Below are 22,847 nucleotides of genomic sequence, written 5' to 3'. Positions count from 1 at the left end.
GGCCAGAGAAGCTGAGCTGTTGTTCCTCAGGTGCCATCCACCTTGCTGCTTGAAACTTGGCCTCTCATTGACCTGCGCTCACTGGTCAGCAATCTCAGGGATCTGCCTTCTTCCTCTTCCATTCTCAGCTCCTCACATGGCCTTTGGGACTGAACACAGGTCCACATGTTTATAAGGAAAGCTCTGCACCTACCAAGCAAGCTATCTCTCCAGCTCTGCTTGCCCTCTCCTTTTGAGATTGACTAAACATTTAAGAGGGTTTTGTGTTTTCATCTGTGCAAAATTTCTATGTGTTTAAGAGTGGAGGGAAAAGTTCAGTTCTATCATTCTGTTAATTACACAATTCGTAAACATGGGACCTATGGTCACCAAGCCTTTTAAAAGTCAAAAATGATACAATAGAAATGTGCTAAGTATCAACTTTTACTCAATATATATTTCATGATAAAAGAAGAAAGAGGAGGAAAGGGAATGAGAAGTAATTAAAGCGCAGACATGAAGGCACACAGATGTGCAGATGATGGTGACAGTAATCAGAGGGACACTGGTCAGTTATGGATGCTAAGATTATTAAGTGCCTCCAAATTTAAATATGGCACTTGTGAAGATCTCAAAAAGTGGGGAGAATCCGCCCCGGAACTCCCATTGGGACCAGCGGTGAGTGCCTGGGGTTATAGCCAGAGGAGCAGCTGCCCCTGGGTCCCACCCCTGGGCACCAGCCATCCCCGGAGGACCTGCCCAACTTGGCCCCAGTTTCTGGCCATTCTGCGGGAAGGCTCCCCTTTTCCAGAACTGTGGGCAGACCCTGCAGTCTCCACACCCTGCCCCCACACCCATTTGCCAGAGACCCCAGCCACTTCCTGAGACTTGGAGACCAGCTCTCAGGTCCCATCTGCCCCGGAACTCCCATCTGGACCAGAAAGCCTCCAGCTACCAACTGCCACAGAACTCCCATCTGGACCAGAGCTTCCATCCTGTCCCGGAACTCCCATCTAGACAAGAGGAACTTCCATCTGGACAAGATATGGAGACTCCAGGGACTTCCTGAGACTCAGAGTCCAGCCCCCCAGCTCCTATCCAGCCAGCACTCCCATCTGGCCCAAAGCTTCCATCTGGACCAGAGAGAGACTCCCTAAATCTGTCAGCTCTGTCTGGACCAAGTACACTGATAAGACCAAGAATGAACCCACGAGGAGATGGAGAGACGTCAAGGCAGAAGTACATACAATAAAATAAAGAGCAATACAGCATCACCAGAACCTAGCCCTTCTCCAACAGCTAGACCTGAACATCACAGAATGGAAGAAGAAGAAGAAAACAACCTTCTAAGTAACATCATGAAGAGGCTAGAACCTTATATAGAAGAAATCAAAAATAAAGTGGAGGAACAGACAAACAAAAAATGGGAAGAACGCTATAAAAAAAAACTAGAGGAAAGGACAATTAAAGCAGAAGAAAACAATAAGTCCCTGAAAGAAAATCAAGAAAAAGCAAGGGAAAAGTCCAAGACCTGAAGAGGGAAATAGAAAAAATGAAGAAGACACTAGCAGAAGAAATGCTGGAAATAGAAAATCTGAGTAAACAAACAGGAACTTCAGATGCAAGTATAACCAACAGAATGCAAGAGATGGAAGAGAGGATCTCTGGTGTTGAAGATACACTAGAAGAAATAGATTCATCAGTCAAAGAAAACACTAAAACCAACAAAGTCATGACCAAAAATGTCCAAGAAATTTGGAACACCATGAAAAGACCAAACCTACGGATAATAGGGATAGAGGAAGGAGAAGAATACCAACTCAAAGGCACAGAAAAGATATTTAACAAGATCATAGAAGAAGATTTTCCCACCTTAAAGAACGAAATGCCTATGAAGATACAAGAAGCCTACAGGACACCAAACAGACTAGACCCCCCAAAAAAGTCCCCTCGCCACATAATAATTAAAAAAACTAAACGTACAGAATACAGAAAGAATATTAAGGGCAGCAAAGGAAAAAGGCCAAGTGACTTATAAAGGCAAACCCATCAGAATAACACCCGATTTCTCAATGGAGACTTTGAAAGCCAGAAGGACCTGGACAGAGATATAATGCAGACACTAAGAGACAATGGATGCCAGCCTAGACTAATAAATCCAGCAAAATTTCATTCATCATAGATGGAGTGAACAAGACCTTCCAAGACCAAACCAGATTTAAACAATACTTATCCACAAACCCAGCCCTACAGAAAGCACTACAAGGAAAATTCCAACCTAACGAAGGCAGATACACCCACGAAAACACAAGCAATAGATAACACCACAGCAGTAAACCCCAAAGAAGAGAAGTACACACACACTACCACCAAAAAATAAAAATAATAACAGGAACGAACAATCACTGGTCATTAATATCCCTTAATATCAATGGACTTAATTCACCTATAAAAAGACACAGACTAACAGAATGGATACAAAAACAGGACCCATCTTTCTGTTGCATACAAGAAACACACCTCAAATTCAAAGACAGACACCTCCTAAGAATAAAAGGCTGGGAATAGACTTTCCAATCAAATGGTCTTAAGAAACAAGCTGGTGTAGCCATCCTAATATCCAGCAAAATAGACTTCAAACTAAAATCAATCAAAAGAGATGATGAAGGACAGTACATACTCATCGCAGGAAAGATCTACTAAGATGAAGTCTCAATTCTGAACATTTATGCCCTAAACACAAGGGCACCCACATATGTAAAAGAAACATTACTAAAGCTTAAATCACATATAAAACCCCACACATTAATAGTGGGAGACTTCAACACCCCACTTTCACCTCTGGACAGATCGGCCAAATTGAAACTTAACAGAGACATAATGGACTTAACTGATGTTATGGCTCAAATGGACTTAATCGATATCTACAGAACATTCCACCCGAACAAAAAAGAATATACCTTCTTCTCAGCACCCCATGGAACCTTCTCTAAAATCAACCACATACTTGGCCACAAAGCAAATCTCAACAGATACAAAACAATTGGAATAACCTCCTGTGTTCTATCAGACCACCATGGTTTAAAGTTAGATTTCAACAACAGAAAAAAACTACAGAAATCCTATAATCTCATGGAAACTGAATAATGCTCAACTGAATCACCAATGGGTTAAGGAAGAAATAAAGAAAGAAATTAAAGACTTCCTAGAGATCAATGAAAATGAATACACCACATACCCAAACTTATGGGAGACTATGAAAGCAGTGCTAAGAGGGAAATTCATACCACTGAATGCCCACATAAAGAAGTGGGAGAAATCTCACGCTAGTGACTTGACAGCATACCTGAAAGCCCTTGAACAGGAAGAAGCAAAGTCTCCCAGGAGGAACAGATGCCAGGAAATTATCAAACTGAGAGCTGAAATCAATAAAATAGAAATACAGAGAACAATACAAAGGATTAATGAAACAAAGAGTTGGTTCTTTGAGAAGATCAACAAGATAGACAAGCCCTTATCAAAACTAACCAAAAGACAGAGAGAGAGCATGCAAATTAACAAAATCAGAAATGAAAAGGGGGATATAACAACAGACAATGAGGAAATCCAGAGAATCATCAGGTCATACTTCAAAAACCTCTACTCCACAAAACTAGAAAATCTAAAAGAAATGGATAATTTTCTGGATAGGTACCAAATACCTAAGTTAAATCAAGACCAGATAACCCATTTAAATAGTCCAATAACCCCTAAGGAAATAGAATCAGTCATTAAAAGTCTCCCAACCAAAAAAAGCCCAGGACCAGATGGTTTCACTGCAGAATTCGACCAGATCTTCAAAGAAGACTTAATACCATTACTCTTTAAATTGTTGCACACAATAGAAGCAGAAGGAATATTACCAAACTCCTTCTATGAGGTTACAGTTACCCCGATTCCTAAACCAAACAAAGATGCAACAAAGAAAGAGAACTACAGACCGATCTCCCTCATGAACATTGATGCAAAAATACTCAATAAAATACTGGCGAACAGACTCCAAGAACACATCAAAACAATTATTCACCATGATCAAGTAGGCTTCATGCCAGGGATGCATGGGTGGTTCAACATATGAAAGTCCGTCAATGTAATACACCATATAAACAAACTCAAAGAAAAAAACCACATGATCATCTCACTAGATGCCAAAAAGGCATTTGACAAAATCCAACACCCCTTCATGATAAAGGTCTTGGAGCGGTCAGGAATACAGAGAACATACCTAAACATAATAAAGACAATCTACAGCAAGCCAACAGCCAACATCAAATTAAATGGAGAGAAACTCAAAGCAATACCACTAAAATCAGAAACAAGGTAGGCTGTCCCCTCTCCCTATACTTATTCAATATAGTACATGAAGTTCTAGCCAGAGATATAAGACAACATAAGGAGATTAAGGGGATACAAATTGGAAAGGAAGAAGTCAAGCTCTCCCTATTTGCAGATGACATGATAGTATACATGAGTGACCCCAAAAATTCAACCAAGGAACTGATACAGCTAATAAAAACCTTCAGCAACATAGCAGGATACAAGATCGACTCAAAAAAATCAGTAGCCCTCCTATATACAATAGACAAATAGGCTGAGAAGGAAATCAGAGATATATCACCCTTTACAATAGCCACAAATGATATAAAATACCTTGAGGTTACTCTAACTAAGCATGTGAAGGAGCTATATGACAAGAACTTTAAGTCCCTGAAAAAAGAAATTGAAGAGGAGGTCAGAAAATGGGAAGATCTCCCATGCTCATGGATAGACAGAATTAACATAGTAAAAATGATGATCTTACCAAAAGCAATCTACAGATTCAATGCAATCCCCATCAAATTACCAACACAATTCTTCACAGATCTGGAAAGAATAATACTCAACTTCATATGGAAAAACAAAAAAACCAGGATAGCCAAAAGAATCCTGTACAATAAAACAACCTCTGGAGGCATCACGATCCCCGACCTCAAGCTCTACTATAGAGCTACTGTAATAAAAACAGCTTGGTACTGGCATAAAAACTGACATGTGGGCCAATGGAATCAAATGGAAGACCCTGACATTAACCCGCACACCTATGAACATATAATTTTTGACAAAGAAGCCAAAACTGTACAATGGAAAAAAGAAAGCATCTTCAACAAATGGTTCTGGCATAACTGGATGTCAATGTGTAGAAGGCTGCAAATAGATCCATATCTGTCACTGTGCACAAAACTTAAGTCCAGGTGGATCAAAGACCTCAACATAAATCCAGCTACTCTGAACCTGATAGAAGAGAAAGTAGGAAGTACTCTTGAACACATTGGCACCAGAGATCACTTTCTAAATGTAACACCAGTAGCACAGACACTGAGAGAAACAATCAATCAATGGGACCTGTTGAAACTGAGAAGCTTTTGTAGAGCAAAGGACACGGTCAACAAGACAAAGCAACAGCCTACAGAATGGGAAAAGATCTTCACCAACCCCACATCTGATAGAGGGCTGAAATCCAGAATATATCAAGAACTCAAGAAATTAGACATCAAAATGCCCAACAGTGCAATTAAGAAATGGGCTATAGAACTAAACAGAGAATTCTCAACAGAGGAAGTTCAAATGGCTGAAAGACATTTAAGGAATTGCTCAACATCCCTAATTATCCGGGAAATGCAAATCAAAACGACTCTGAGATACCACCTTACACCTGTCAGAATGGCTAAGATAAAAAACACAGAAGACAGCTTATGCTGGAGGGGATGTGGCACAAGGGGAAATCTCCTCCACTACTGGTGGGAATGCAAGCTTGTACAGCCACTTTGGAAATCAATATGGCGCTTCCTTAGAAAATTGGGAATCAATCTCCCCCAAGACCCAGCTGTACCAATCTTGGGCATATACCCAAGGAATGCTCAATCATACCACAAGGGCATTTGCTCAGCTATGTTCATATCAGCATTGTCTGTAATAGCCAGAATCTGCAAACAACCTAGATGCCCTTCAACTGAAGAATGGATAAAGAATATAGGGTACATATACACAATGGAGTACTACTCAGCAGAGAAAAACAATGACATCATGAGGTTTGCAGGAAAATGGATGCATCTGGAAAAAATCATCCTGAGTGAGGTAACCCAGAACCAGAAGGACAAACATGGTATGTACTCACTCATAGGAGGATACTAGATGCAAAACAAAGATGACTAGACTGCTACACAACTCCAGGGAGGCTACCTAGAAAACAGGACCCTAGGAAAGACCCAGTGATTGACCAATGACAGGGAAATGGATGAGATCTACATGAACAACCTGGACGACAGTGGGAGTAATGAAGGGAAAGGCTTTAGGGAAAGAGAGCTTAGGGGAGCAGGAGATCCCTGCTGGATCAAGAACAGAATGGGTGAAGAAGGAATAACAGACCATGATAAATGAAGACCACATGAGAACAGAAATAGGCAGAGTGCTGTAGAGGTCCCCAGAAATCTACAATGATACATCCTTTGTAGTCTGCTGGCAATGGTTGAGAGAAAGCCTGATCTGATCTATTCTGGTGATCAGATGGCCAAACACCCTAACTGTCGTGCTCAAACTCTCATCCAATAACTGATGGAAGTGGATGCAGAGATCCTCAGTCAGGCCCTAGGTGGAGCTCCAGGTGTCCAATTGTCGAGAAAGAGGAGGGATTGTAAGAGCATGAATTGTTGAGACCAAGACTGGAAAAAGCCCAGGGACAAAGAGCCAAATGAATGGAAGCACATGATTTATGAACAAAAGGCTGTGAAGCCCCCAGCTGGATCAGGCCCTCTGGTTAAATGAGACAATTGAATAGCTTGAACTGTTTGGGAGACATCCAGGCAGTGGGACCTGGACCTGTCCTTAGTGCATGAGCTGGCTGTTTGGAACCTTGGGCTTACACAGTGACACTTTGCTCAGCCTGGAAGGAGGGGACTGGACCTGCCTGTACTGTATCCACCAGGTTGAAATGAATCCCCATGGTAGTCTTGGCCCTGGAGGAGATGGAAATGGAGGGGAGGGGATGGGGGGAAGGTGGGGATGGGGGTAGGAGGGGGGAGGACAAGGGAACCCATGGCTGATGTGTAAAATTAAAACACAAATATAATAATAATAATAATAATAATAATAATAATAATAATAAGAAAAAAAAAGTGGGGAGAGAGGGAAGTATTAAGGAGACTACAAAATTAAGCTGTCTATGGTAGTTAATATAAATATGTACTTAATATTGGCTTCTGAAAGTGTCCTCCTATGCATTTTATGTGTGTGCACGCACACACACATGTACAAGCCTTCATGTTAGTGTGAAGGCTAGAGGACAACTTTCTGTGTCAGAATATAGCATGGCATGCTGAGGAGGAAGGTGCCATCCCCCTCGTGTTTTTGAGATGAGGTCTCCCACTAGCCTGGAGCTGAGTAGGCAAAGCCTAGCTGTCTAATTCAGAGATCTACCTATCTCTACTTCTCCATTATGTGGAGTATAAGCACTGGGTCTGGGAATCAAACTCAGGTTCTGGTGTTTCTGGGGCAAGCACTCTACCGACTGAGTAGCTCCCAGCCACTCATACACCTTTGCAGTCCTAACTGACCTATTCCACAGGGGAGCAGGCACTTTTGGCTTTGCCATGAGGGGCTAGTGCCACACAGCTCAGAGCCTTGTATCCCATGACTTCTGAGGCCCAAGCTTCTCACCGGCAAAACCCAAATACCACGAATAACTCCAATCTTGTGTGGACATAGGAATGAACCATGCACAAGTTCCCAAAGCATAGAGTACTGTGTGGAGTTTAGTTCTTTAAAAATTCAATTGTAATAGAGAAAACCTTTCTAGAGAAGTCATGGTTCATATTGGTTGAAAGAAGCCAAGAAAGCATTAAATTCTTAAAATGAATTTTCAAGAAAAAAACCCATTTTATTATTATTATCACTTCTCTATACAGACTAGTACACCAAGGACAGAGGAGAGACACGGCAGATGTTCACAAGGTAGACGTGACTTGCCTAATGCTGAACATGAGAAGAAAACACCTCCGTGTCAGGGTGTTTGTCACTAAGCCGTGTTAACACAATATACACACACAGAACAGCGGATAGAGGAAGATTCAGACTATCTGAGAGCACATGAGAGGGTTCATGTGGAAGCACACCTAAAGAAAGCAATTTGTGTCCCGTAGTTCTGAAAAGAGTCCTTTAACCCTGTGTTGAATAACCTTGCCGTCCTGGCGGGAGAGGGTGTGTGTGTGTGTGTGTGTGTGTGTGTGTGTGTGTGTGTGTGTGTGTGTGTTCAGGGACAGTTCCTGCAAACAAGAATTGAATTGCTTCTCGCTAATTCTCATGTCTTGTAAGGAACTATGTGGTGATATTTTATTTGTACTGAAATGTGGTGATATTTTATTTATATGTTAATAAATAAATTTGCCCGGAGATCAGAGGAAATAGCAAGCCATTAACACAAAAGTTAGGTAGCGGTAGCACATGCCCTTAATCCGATCACTTGGCAGGCAGGATCTCTGTGTGTTCAAGGCCACACTAGGGAACAGAGCCAAGCATGACACATGCCTTTAATCCCAGTACCAACCATGGAGACATGGAGGTCTGTACAGACAGATAGTAACAACGAAGTGAGGTAGCTGGGCTAAGAGCCATGGAGAGGGCAGAAAAGCAAGGCAATAAAGGTTCAGGTTAGACAGGAAGTAGCTTGCACTTTGGAAGCTACAGAGCTGGTGAAGTTAGGTGGTTGGAGGCTGTCACTATTCCCCTGATCTCTAAGGCTTTCCCCCCTGTGTTTGGCTCCATGTTCTTTATTTAATAAGACTGCTTAGAAATTCGTCTACAAAACTATCCTCATGTTTATGAAGGATTTTGTATGTGAGGAAGCTGTGATCCAAACCCTGATGTTTGACTTAAACTTTCAGGCACCATTGGCTTTTGAATCCACTACAGCCATTGAACTAAACAGAGAGCTTTAGATGGCACTGACTTTGTAATCAATGAGTTCATTGTTTGTCCTTTGTTCTGCATTATGTAGTAGAACTTTTGTGTTTCCAAATTCCTCTCCAAAAGGGGAAGATTATGTACTCAGTATAGCTTGCAATTCATGAAAATAAGCTGGCCATCTTACAAACACACTTAACTACACCACATTATTTTGCACAATTATATTTAATGTACAGAATGTACTTTCAAAGAAGTAGTAACAGGGACAATATTTTGGCATGATACCAGTATTAGCACTACAAATGCCTTTGCAGAAAGATTCTGCTATATGATTTTATTCATTTAATGATTGTATCTTATTTTGAACAGAGTAATCAAGTATCATCAAGTAAGATTAGACTTGACTACTTTGGGAAAGAAAGGCAACTCTGTATTCTGCCTCTGAAAATGAAAAGTAAGTGTAGGATTCAAAGTTAACCTTCAACAGTGGGCTGAATGGAGGTGGCAGGGAGCTGACCGGGCATCACATGTAGAGGGCTAGCAGCCACTCTTCTCTGCCTCTATACACTAACATACTTGCACATGCGAGTTTTCTGTGCATCTTCTCAAGCTGTGGAACAAAATAAACTGGAATTTGTGCAAATACAACTCCTAAAATAGGCATAGAAATGCCTGATTCTAAGAATCTTGGGTTAGAATTTTTAAAAAGAGACTGATTTCTATTTTCTATGTGTATGAATGTTTTTCCTGTACATATGTATGTGGTCAAGTGTGTGCCTGGTGTCCACAGAGGCCATAACAGTGCATAAATTCCCTGAAACTGCAGTTACAGATGGTTGTGAGCCTCAGTGTGTGTTAGAAACAAAATCTGGGTCCTCTGCAAGAGAAGTAAGTGCTTGTTGTGGAATAATCTTTTTGTACACTGTGAAGATGTATCACTCAGATTGGTTTAATAAAAAGCTGAATGGCTAATAGCTCGGCAGGATTTGGGGGACAGAGAGAATGCTGGGAAGAAGAAGGCAAAGAGCAAGCAGGGTGTGCAGGAGGAGAGGTAACAGCCTCGAGCCACATGGCAGGATATAAATTAATATGAATGGGTTAGTTTAAGTTTTAAGAGCTAGTTAGAAATGAGCCTATGCTATAGGCCGAGTTTCATAATTAATAATAAGTCTCTGTGTCATGATTTGGAAGCTGGCTGGCAGGACAAAAAAAGACTTGCAACACATGCTCTGTTAACTACTAAGTCATTTCTCCATCCCCTTGGGTTAAAAAATCATGAAAATAAAACTTTGAACATGCATGCAAACACATATATACATGTGTGTGCTCTACTATGTATTCCAGGATTATACAGCTATGATGCCTAGCTGCTGGGAAATTATTTAAAAATACTTCAACAGTTCTGTGTACTTGAAAGTTTCTCCATTGGGAAACCAATGTAACTATAGCTTACTGGGTCCTCTCTTGGGATTTCCACCCCACTAAACTAAAATCCCATGACCATTTAGAAGTAGCTCTAGGATGTTATGTCAAGTAACCCAGTCTCTCCCACTTGAAATCCGCTTGGGAAAAAGTGAATATTCACAGTGAGAAAATAGTTTGTTGTTGTTACTTTAAGAAAATTTGGGTTAGAATGTTTTTTGTCCTATAATAATAGTAGGGATTAGACATAGCTCATTAAAATCAAGGTGGATGGAGTACTCAAAACTGAAATGATTTGCATGTGAACTGGCTAGTTTTACTTTCATATCTAAACAACTTGGACACCTGTCTAAGCACTCATGTTACCTTGCTATATTTTTTCCTTAATGTTTCTGGCCACCTATTATTAAAGTTATCTCTCATTCATTTTATGCATAAAATAATGTGTCTGTTGTGTTATATGGTTTTTGATCTTTTAAAATTGAGTTATTTTCAAAGATGATCTATAACGAATTATTATTTCCGGGTTCAAGATTCAGTTTCTTCAGGGATGGGGCTCCTGAGAGGTGACCCACAGCTCAGTAGATAGTTCTATACCCATGCACATACAAGAATCACTAAGTGGACTAAATGGGTTTTAAAAAAAAGTACATGAAGTTTGGAGACATAAATGATAGGGGATATAGGAAACTGGAAGAAGGGAATAGAGAGTGGATTTGATCAAAACATATTTGACACATGTATGAAATTCTTAAACAATAAAGCAATGAAGTACAGTCATGCTATCATTTTATATCAATAGTACTGTGCTATCTTACATTATGGGGACAATCAATTCAACAGTAGGTTCAATGTAACAGTACTTTTTTTTTTTTTAAATCTCCTCTCATACATTACATACCAACCACAGCTTCCCCCTCTCTCCACTATTCCCCCCCCCCCCCCCCATCCTCGCACCCCCCGGCACCTCGCCTCTTTCCCAAATGCATTCTTCCTTTGTTTCCCTTAAAAAAAAAAAAAAACGCAGCAGGCCTCCCAGGGATATTAACTGAACATTGCATAACAAGTTACAATAAGACTAGACATAAACCCTCACATCACGGCTGAACAAGGTAACCCTGTAGAAGGAAAAGGGCCCCAGGAGCAGACATAGGAGTTGGAACCACCCCAACTCCCACTGTTGGGAGTCCAGTAAGAACATGTTTTGGTATTCAGGTATGGTCTTACCTAACTAAAACAAAAATGAAAATGACCTATAGTCTTTCATCTATTTAGATGGCCATCTGGTACAACAGTTTTGTTCTACTCTGATGCAAGCAGGTATCTGGTCAACCAAACCACAGGCCACTCCCAGCTCCAGCTGCCTGTGAAACTCAGCAACTCCTGAAAGCTTACAGGGGCTTCCCTCCACCAGCCTTCTACAGTAAGACTACAGCTAGGTCCTTCCAGTGTGGGGATGTGTGGTGTGCTCATGAATGTGTGTGCACCTCTCACCTGCCTTTTCCAGGTTCTTACTAGTGATCTCTATTCTGACCTCTCCTGCATTGATATATGGGCTCATCTGGGTTCACCTTTGAGGTGGAAAAAATGAGAGGTACATACAACACTTACCCTTTAGCTGTCTCGTGGGTACTATCCCTGACATTCAGGCAGCTTGGTAGAAAGTCAGGAAATCACAAAGACAGAAACAGTAAGGAACAGAACTCTGTCCCTAGGAACAGCTTTTATGGAAGAGCTCTGCTTCATTGCCACATAGCTGCTGGGGATGATGCACTGATCTTGAACTTGGGCCTGGAAAACCCCCCCCCTCTTTCTCACTCTCTCTCTCACTCTCTCTCACTCTCTCTCTTTTTGTCTGTCTCTGAGACAGGGTCTTCTGACTGTAGCTCTACTGGCCTGGAACTCATGACATGGATAAGGCAGTTCTCACAGAGCTCTGCCTGCCTCTGCCTCCCAAGAGCCTAAGGCCTGTGATACTAGAAAAGCTTCTCAGATCTAAATTCTACTGAAAGAATCCTGCAAGAATTGACAGTGTATCAACCAAAGACATGTGTACATGAAAGCTCATGGCAGCAATATTCATGTTAGTCAAAAGATGTGCAGGTACACAAAGCATGGTACATGCTGCACATAACAAGATGTTATTCAGCGCTGAAAAGGAAATTCCTTCATGTGATGTCATATGAAGGAATCTTTAAAAGATATTTACTTTTATCATTTCTAAGTGTATTTATACTCACATGCTGCATGCATGTGGGTACATGCATGTGAGTTCAGGTGCCCATGGAGGACAGAGGAAGTTTAGTTACAGATGACTGTGAGGGGACTGGATAGAGTGCTGGGAATCAAATCTGGGTTCTCAACCTCTGAGCCATCCATTCAGCATGAATGAATCTTTCATTTGTATACCAAGTAAAATAAGCCAGTCACCAATGACAAATACTGTCTGGTTTCACGTCCGTGGGGTTCTCTGAGGAGTGAAAGTCACCGGAAGTAGCATGGGGACAGGATGATCTTAAGAGACACAGTTTCAGCTTTCTGCGATGAGAAAATTGTGTTGATGAGCTACACAGCCTCATGATTGGATTTTACTCCCCCAAGCTGCACACACGAAGGAGCGAGACTCACATGTATTTTCATCCCTACCAAGTTTTGAAAAAAATTGACTGTTTACAAATCATCTTACTACACTCTGACAGAGGTTATGAAACCAAAATTGTATTTATTCATGTAGCTTCTGTCAGGGCTTGAAGGGGTATCTTTTCTTCTTTTCCAGGACACAAAACATCTCTCTTCGCCTTGCCTTGACCTCCTTTCTCATCAGTTCTCCGTGTTGCTGCACACGTGTTTTATTGCAAGCCGCACTCAAGGCTTTTAGAAAGTAGGAGAGGTAAAATTCTTCAATAAGCCATGGTTACAAAAGGTCACCCAGAAACAGTCCCCAAAGACCTGTTTGTTGTAGTGCTGGTGCCCTATGGGAAGATGAAAATGGACCTTCATGTCTCACTCTTCTGTCTTCCCTAAACTGCCATTTAATCAATGGAACCCTGTCTCACTGCTGGTGCTCTAAATGCTTAAGTACCACAGCTCTCCAGCTCTGCTACCTGTGGGCCCCAGGGAAAGAACGACGGTGTTGTTTACTCCAGACCCTTCAGCAACAGCGTGCCAACCCATCTTACCACTCACATACCTCAAAGATGTGTAAAACAGCACTTGAGAAGTCCTACAAAAGACAACTGAAATACTCCACAGTTTCCCTGCATGAAATCCAAGGGACTGCCCACACGGTGGCCTCTGTCCTTCAGAGCATGTATCATTCCATGATTGGCTTTCATATGACACATGTTCACAATGATATGAGGAGAGCAGTAGATACATTTCTCAAAACGATGGTATAGGTGAATCTAACTTTCTACTAGCTGAGCTATGAACCAGGGTGAATGCCATTGAGTTTCCGGACTCTCAGGAACAGATCCATCAAAAAGGTGATTTGGTTTGCTAGCAGCCAGCTATTACTTCAGTAATCTGCCTCTAGTACTGTGAGTGGTATGTCGTCATGAGGTAGCATGGGTCTCATTAAATAGTGAGTCAAATAACTTGAGATCACAACACATCATCATGTTGGGATAAATCGAACACCCTGTTCCGTGGACAGTGTAACAGATGGCTCCCGACTGCTTGTCATTAAATTTTTTTTCCACAAAACAATAGCATTCAGAAACAGTCTCTCCCTCCAAACCTCAACTTGAATCTTCAAATTATACAAGTTTACCATTTCTCTCCCAACCACAGGAATTAAGAGGTTGTCCCGGAACAACAGGACACAGAGGAAGCACTCCTGCTGGCTCTGTCCTTAGGATGTACAGAATTTCTCTCCAGTGGCAGAGCTCAGCCATCAGGTCCTGGGATCACCATGAAATTCTGGCTGGGCCTGTTTTCCTGGATTGATGCCTTAGAGAGATTGGCAGCCCAGTGGTCTCAAGGACATCCATTTATTATCCATGAACCTCCCATAGAATGTTCTATCACTAGTTAGAGCAAACCCAGTGTTCTCTTCATCACCTAAATTTATGTTCCAAGAGAGATATGTTTTCATAAAATCGGCCTTGGACGTCAGCACCCCAATTTCCACTGGCTTCAGTGGATGTTGAAAATAATATGTGACTAAAAACCTAGAAGGGGCCTAATGACATGGCATCTGTCTCTTACCACTGACAGCCCTAAAAGTATAGGAAGAAAAGTAATTTGTGTCCCCCCCCCCATAAATATTACACATGGCCCGCCAAGGGCCACAGAGAATGGCCTGGGCCACTACCCTGGGCCATGTTTGTGTCCGAGGACTGTGCTGCTGCTGGGGCCATACAGATCAGAGTCTTATGCTGCCACCTGGGGCCACGGCATACTTTGGGCCTGGGCTGCTGCCAAGGGCCATGTCTAGATCCGTCGTCCTGCAGCAGCTGTGGTCTGTGTTGATGTTGGTGGCTCCAGTTATCACAGAAGGAGGTGAGGGTGGGTTTGCACACAGTTTGCCCTGCCCCCCACTGGCTACAGCACTAGGGAGAACTGGACCTGCCTCTCACCAAGTACAACTCTAGGGAGAGCCAGGCCTGCACTTCACCTGGGCAGTACAGTAGAGCTGACCTGACCCTACAGATGGAGGTGGAGGTGATCCTGCCTCATGGACATGTGTGGAAGATCTGGTCCCACCCCTCATCTGCCATATGACAGAGTGGACAAGGGAGAGACGCCTTCCCCCATCCCTTGATGCTTATGGAGGTTGGGAAAGCTGGCTCTGAGGTTATGAGAGTGGGAGAGCTGGCCCTGCTCCTCACTGGCTGCAGCACTCCGGAAAAAGGGCCCTACACCTCACCTGGGCAGCACAGTAGAGCTGGCCTTCCTGGTGTGAGAGCAGGAGAACTGGCCCTGCCCCTTGCTGCCTGCAACATTGGATGAGCTAGTAGGGGCAGTGCTGGAGAGCTCGCCCTGAGGGATGCTGAGGAAAAGCTGGCAGGCAGACCAACCAAGCATCCACCCAGGTCCAGAACCAGAACTATGAGTTAACTTACCCCAACACCCACCTCATCTATGGACTGCTGGAGTATGAAGGGGACAAACCTACAGATCCAAACTTCAGGATCTCCATAACACAGGACAACAACAGGATATCCAACAGGATATCCAGTGAGGGCCCAGTATTGGCAGTGTAGCAGAAGTCAGAGTCCTCCACTCAGACCAATGAATCATTATAAGGAACCCTTACAATTTAAGATGTATGGACTAAAGGGTATACTGTGTGACATATTGTGTCACACTACAGCCTCCACACTGAGATGGTTTGTTGTTTGTTTATTTTTGTTTTTTGTTATTCTTTTAAATTTATTTTATTGGGGGAGGTTGCAAGGGTAAAGGGTGGACACAAAGGGAGGGGGAGATAAATGGGATCAGGATGCACGATGGGAAATCTACAAAGAATCAGTAAAAAGTTAAAGACTAGGTCTGGTGGCAGATGCTCATCACCTCAGTGCTGGGAAGGGAAAGGCAGCCAGCTTCTTGGTGCTTTCTGGCCAGATAGCTTAGGCAAATCGAAGAACCTGAGAACAAGAACCTCTCTCAAAAAACAAGGTACACAGTTCCTAAGGAATGATGGCACCCCAAACTGCCCTCTGACCTTCACAGGCATGCATTCAGTCTGCACCTGTATAGTTATACACATGCCCCAGTAAATAACATAATCAGTGGTTCCTCTCAGGTGCCAGCAGAGTTTGGGGTATGAGAAAGAAAGCATAAAGCCAGAGTCACCTGCAAAAACTCAGGTTTTGCAGAATGCAAACGGGGTAACTGCTGGATGACATCACACCAATGCTAAGCACAGGCCTCATGCTCATATTTCTTAAGCTGTGCCTATCCCCAGGCCGAGACAATATAAATACCTGACTGGAAAAAAAGCGATTTCGAAGCAACTTTTCAGGATGACGTCTTACGTCACCCGAGATCGGTGGCTGGAGAAGTCACAGTACTGTGAGATGAGGAAGCTATGGCAAAGCCTTAAAGGGAACCCCAGATCATCATGTGCATCAGCAGCAGGGCTTTCGGCATGGGAACACCAGCATCGTGTCTATAGGCAGCAGGGATTCCTCTACAAGCAGATCTTACGATTCTCGGCTTGGAGGGGATGTTCATACACATCCTCACTCTAATCATTCACTTGACTACAGTGATTACTTACTGCAAGACACTTAGGTTAAGTGGATGCTCACAGGCAACAGTTACTTCAAGGTTTGAACTCAGGAAGCCTGGCCCCAGAGCTGCAGTTCCATAACAGAAGAGAGTGCTCCACATCCCAGAGAGCTCCATAAATGCTCACTGGGTTAAAACCTGTTACCTCAAACTTCTATCTAGTTGGGCTGCCATGTACATGGTTCTATACTCACAATCTAACCAAAGGTGCATTAAAAATATCAGAGAAAACCTGCATCTGAAATGAACATGTATAGACTTTTTTTTCTTGTCATTATTTAGTGGGCAATACAGTGGAACCATTTTGGTACCATTCCCATTGTTTTAGGCAGAAAGTATCCATAGGAGGTCTGAAGGTGAGGAGGGTGTGTGTCATTTCACATCTGTACGTCTGCTATATTTACTGATCTCCATTTGGACATGCAGAGACAACAGGACACATGGAGAGGGGATAGAAAAGAACTTCCTGGCTGGGAGAAGTCCAGTTTTTAATGACCATGTCTCAGCTGTAGGCTGTAGATGTTAAAAGAAAACCAGAAAACACAGAGGCTAGTCTTCCTTCACACAGACAATAGTGGTTATAGAGAAGTCATTTAATCTTAATAAGTGGCTCCAGGTACTTGTGAGAGGGGAGTGCAGGTGGCAGGGATTCTATCCAATCACTATTGAAATTGCAGAATGTGAACACAGTTAATTGCTAGTTTATGACTGTTTCTAGACTACTTAGATAAAAAGTGAGGACAAACAATTTTTCCCTCTCTATAATCCAGATCTGAACCCACCAGCTGCTGGTGGGGGTCAGCTTTCCTGAAGCAAGGACCACATGATCCTAGCACCTGGGACCTGGGGCTGTGAAGATGTCTGCTCTGATGAACCTGCATGCAGCTGTCTTCCCGGTGTGTGCCATGATGCCTCGCAGAGGTGACTGATGTGTGTTGGTGCTGGGGTGGGAAAGTAGGATAGTGACTGTGCTCACATTATAGTCTCACAGATTTCCTTTACTGGGAAAATCTTACTAGATGAGATGAAGATATGCCAAGAGCTCTGTTACCAGTCACACTATTACATCTAATAATCAAACTGGGTCCTAGGCATCATTTCTAGGGTGCCATAATTCTGGACGAAGGGACCATCTTTTGTTTCAATTATATAAAAGTTGGTGCACTGCTTGAGTAGAAAAAAAAATGCTCAACTCAATTAATTTATTAGACATTGGTCACATGTCCTCCCTTATTACTGATTCTGAACATCTGTCACAGAGTAGATTTTGTTCAGGACATTATGAACAACTGCATCATTCATTACTGGGTGAAAGTAGTGTGACACCACCCAGCCACGACACCAGGCATGACATTCATTTCCCATAAGACATGCATATTGCATGATGCCACACAGAGCTTACCAGGGCATAACCTAGCAGTTTATTTGGTATATCTGTTTATATAAAATCACTAGTGAAGATGGCCGGGAAATAGCAGTTAGCATTTTCTAATCTTCCCCTTTACTCTGAAAGTCTGTGAGTTCCTAATCGGAACTGAGGGGCGGGCCATTGCTCTTTAATGACAAATGATTTGCTGAGGCTTTGTGCTCACCATCTAGAAGCAAAGCATTAAGACCAGGACTTCTAGTATGCCAGTTGCCTGTGTGTCTCAGGCAGGTCTCAGGGCAGCAGCACATAGGCTATGGTGGCGCACAGGATATGGCAGTGCATAGGGTAACCTGGCTAGAAAGAGGGGTGGCTGCAGCCAACATCCCTTCTTCATCATGCAGTTCCATACAAAGAACTGGATGTGCATGAAGGCTGCCATCAGATGTCAAGGACACTTGCTGAGACAAGGGAAAAAGAATGGAACCTCTCTGCCTGTGAGGGCGCTGCCCCCTTCAGGTGTTTCAAGTTCCTTACCAGCCTGGTGGCATTAAGAGGCGGGTCTTTTCACTTTTCACAGGTTAAATGAGATTAGGGTCTGTGTTCGCTACTTTTCTCTTTGCATTTGCCTGATCAAATACCTGACAAGAATAACTTGAGGTCGAAAGGATTGGTCTGGCTTACAGTGTAAGAGGGAGTGTAGACCAGGTATCAGGGGAAGCATGGTGGCCGTAGTGTGAGAACCCCGACTGGACACTGCATCTGTGGTCAGGAAGCGAGAGAGGAAATGAAGTGAGGCCATGAACTCCAGGTCACCTGGCTGGGACCAAGTGTTCAAATACATAAGCCCATCTGGGACATTTCACATTCAAGCCACAATAAGGTCTTTGTCAAGTTGACAGGGGCAAGTTGGACTTTCCCATCCTTGTAGGGCACAGTACCCATTCTCCTGTGCAGGAGTGCCATTTAGAAGCCACAGAGTGAAACCCCTTCACCAGATGCCAAGCACACCGGCAGCTTGATCCTGAATCTCCCAACCTCCAGAACTGTGAGAAACACATCTGTGTTGCTTATAAATTACTTAGATTTTGGTATTTTGTTATAGTAGCACAAACAGACGGAGATAAACAATGACTGTGTTCCCTTTCCATTCCTGGAGCACCCATCTATGAAATTCTGTCACCGGCCTTTTGGCTTTCATCACGTTAGTCTTCGACTCATGAGCATATGTCTCATGTGTCCAGCAATTCATCAACCATGCCATAGAACACGAGGGGACAGACTGCATTCTTTTCTCTTCTGCATTCTTTGCCAATGTCATCATGGGGCTTTGCATGCTGTGGACAGTTCTGCATGTTTATTACTGACTGAGAAGTTGCTAGTCACTGCTCAAGCATTTTAAAATTCTTCTTATGTACATATGAGAGTATGTGTATATTCATGTGTGTGGGGTACGTGTGTGCCACAGTATATGTGTGTGTGGTCAGAGGAGAACCTCGGCTGTTGGTTCTTGCCTTCTACCTAGTTTTGAGACATGGTCTCCTTGTTCACTGGCTGCACACACCAGACTAGGGGACTCTCCTGTATCCATCTCCCACCCAGCTGTGTGATTACAGATGTGCACTGCCGCACACAGCTTTGTGTGCACTCTGGGGATCCCAACTCAAGTCCCCCTGCTTGCACGGCGAGCACTCTGCCATCTCCTTAGCACTGTTCATAGCTTTTAGTGATAAAGAGATTTAATTTCCCATCCAGGGAAATGAGTAGGATGCTCATTTATGTTGCCATTTTAAAAGCTATGCTTTAACCTGAACAACCAATCACAGCAAACTTATGGTAAGACGCAGATAATACTCGTAAATCAACTATTTTTCATATAAGCCAGATTAGAGGAAGGACTTTAAAAAATGTCACTCTTCTAATGTTTTTGGGGAAATGGTTATTTTTGAAATGGTTATGTGATATTATTTATAAGAATTCAATGGGTTTGTTGTTATCTTTATTCTCTTTGTGGGGGTCGGGGATTGAACCCAGGACCTTGGGCATACAAGGCCAGCACTCTACTGCTGAATTATAGCCATACCCCTGTTGTTATTTTAAAATAAATCAATAGATTAATAATTCTAAAATTCCGTTTGGGTTATTATCATTAAATATAAGTGACGTGAAGAGAAGGTCTTTGTGTTCCTTGGTGATTTCGAGAGTATAAAGGGGCCCCACTGTTTCTGAACTGCTGATGGCTAATTTCCTGACACAGTGGATGAGAGATGAAGGCTTAGCAAAATAAAGTAGCTCACTTGACAACAGCCAAGTTGCTAGCAAAAAAGTTTGAGACTGGACTTTCAAGGCCAAGCTCTCAAATGCTGCTGTGGTATCAAACAGGAAATACAACTGATTTAAATGTGAGACTAAAGTCACTGTTATTATAAGAAGGTTCAGTGGTGCTATTTATACACTGGTGCATTTCTGTTTGTTTTGAAAGGTAACTTTTACAAGAGATGATATATGATTGGTCAGTGAGAGCTCCACATTATAAAGTACCAGAAACTATTATGATGTCTCAAGGTTTACACCATAGCCTGAAGGGAGCAGTCTTGACTTAGCTAAAGCTGTTGAGCTTTGGATGGAGGGACTCTTGTATCCAAGCCTGGCCCTTCATCTCCTCACCATTAATAAACATCACATCACAGAGTTGGGAGGTCTAAATACAACAGTGTCTTGAGCCCTCTGGTGCCCCTACATTCAGCCTGAAGCTGACTGTACAGGTCCCAGCTGCCCACCCTTGGGGGCACACCATTCCTGAACATTCTGCAATGTGGGTCAAGGTAGGAACTGGACAGCACAAGCTCCCATTTCATCAAATCAGCCTATTGTCCTTAGACAGAGGAGCATGTGGTATCAAACTGACAAGAACAGATATGCACTGCATCAGCAAAAGGCCCTAAAGCCACCAGTGTCAACTGACTTGTCCCCTGCCATCTGACTCAACTCTGCAACAGAATCACTGCAGAGAAAAAATTTTTCTGTGAAATTTTCAGTGAAGACATTTAGTGATTTTATTTATACGAAAAAGTGCTTTCAGCAGAAGAGAACAAAGCCCTTTGAGCATGTTAACTGAAGAAAGCAATATGCTACTAATATTCAAGGCCTAGCACTTTATGGATAATGTATGATCTTAAATTGTTGATGACTTTTATTCAAAGTGGGAACCAGCTCCCTGTACTTAGGTGGCAGGCAATGCAGCCATGTTCCCCATGTCATTGCCACTCTCTAGGATCCCAGGACAGTTAACACACAACTATTTTCCATCTCATATTCATCTTCCTTAATTTCCTCCTCTCCTCAAAAATCACCCAGCTTCATTAACTCCAGCAAATTTCTCAAGTGCACTACAAGAGTCATCATGTGAAAAAATGCCGAACAGACAGGAGTAGCCTTGAAGTAAAATTTAGACCAAGTCTACAGGAATGACTCCATTGCAAAGTTCAGAGCCTTTGAAAAGACTCCAAAGCATTGGAATTTCACTTCTGAGTCTCATGCTGGAAAGACTATTAACAAACCAAAACTAGTTATGGAGTGCCAATGATGTAATAAGCATTTTCTCAGATAGTGGGGCTGGTATTTAAAAGCACACTTTCTCTCTGGGGTAGTCAGAGTACAGAAAGTGCAAAAATTACCAACGGGCTGACAGGAAAGACCCTGCTTTAAAGAGGTCTGGGCATGGAGCTCAGTGTGGAGCACCTGGCTCAATCTCAGGGAGGGGTGGACAAGGTTGTGGTTTGTTTGCTTTTAGACATGGTTTCCTTATGTAGCTTTTGCCTCTGCTTCCCGAGGGTTGAGATTACAGGTGTGTGGCACCGTGTCCAGGTCTAATGCTAATTCTTATCACTATGATAAGAAGGGTGGTGGAGGAAATGCTGGCTTAGAGAATCTGTCCTCATATGCACTGCTGTGACCTGAAAGGGAACTATCCCCAACAGGCTCACATGTTTGAACACTTGGTCCCCAGCTGGTCACAGTGTTTAGAAAGTCAAGGAAACCATTAAGACATGGGGCTTTGCTGGAGGAAGTGAGTCACTGGGGGCAGGATTTAGGATTTAGAGCCTGTCCAACTTCCTGTTCACATTCTGCTGGCTGAGTATGGACACAGTGTGACCAGTCTCCTGTCCTCAGTATGGATGCAGTGTGACCATCCTTCTGTCCTCAGTATGGATGCAGTGTGACCATCCTCCTGTCCTGAGTATGGATGCAGTGTGATCAGCCTCTTGATCCTGAGTATGGACACAGTGTGACCATCCTCCTGTCCTCAGTATGGATGCAGTGTGACCATCCTCCTGTCCTGAGTATGGATGCAGTGTGATCAGCCTCTTGATCCTGAGTATGGACACAGTGTGACCATCCTCCTGTTCCGAGTATGGATGCAGTGTGACCATCCTTCTGTCCTGAGTATGGATGCAGTGTGACCATCCTCCTGATCCCGAGTATGGACGCAGTGTGATCAGCCTCCTGATCCTGAGTATGGACACAGTGTGACCATCCTCCTGTCCTGTGTATGGACGCAATATGACCAGCCTCCTGTGCTGAGTATGGACACAGTGTGACCATCCTCCTGATCCTGAGTATGGATGCAGTGTGACCAGCCTCCTGTTCCGAGTATGGATGCAGTGTGACTATCATCCTGATCCTGAGTATGGATGCAGGGTGACCAGCCTCCTGATCCTGAGTATGGATGCAGTGTGACCATCCTCCTGATCCTGAGTATGGATGCAGTGTGACCATCCTCCTGATCCTGAGTATGGATGCAGTGTGACCATCCTCCTGATCCTGAGTATGGATGCAGTGTGACCAGCCTCCTGATCCTGAGTAT

At 43.1% G+C, this 22,847-nt stretch overlaps 1 protein-coding gene across 2 annotated transcripts in view; it reads right to left on the bottom strand.

Moving 5' to 3' along the window:
* The window catches only part of Nr3c2 (nuclear receptor subfamily 3 group C member 2), a 341,763-nt gene that overhangs the window by 36,207 nt on the left and 282,709 nt on the right, over positions 1 to 22,847 (bottom strand). The window lies entirely within an intron of this gene.

The sequence above is a fragment of the Onychomys torridus genome, chromosome 5, assembly GCF_903995425.1.
Source record: "Onychomys torridus chromosome 5, mOncTor1.1, whole genome shotgun sequence".
Taxonomy (NCBI): domain Eukaryota; kingdom Metazoa; phylum Chordata; class Mammalia; order Rodentia; family Cricetidae; genus Onychomys; species Onychomys torridus.
Note: the sequence above shows the minus strand (reverse complement) of the source record. Positions and strands in the feature narration are given on the sequence as shown.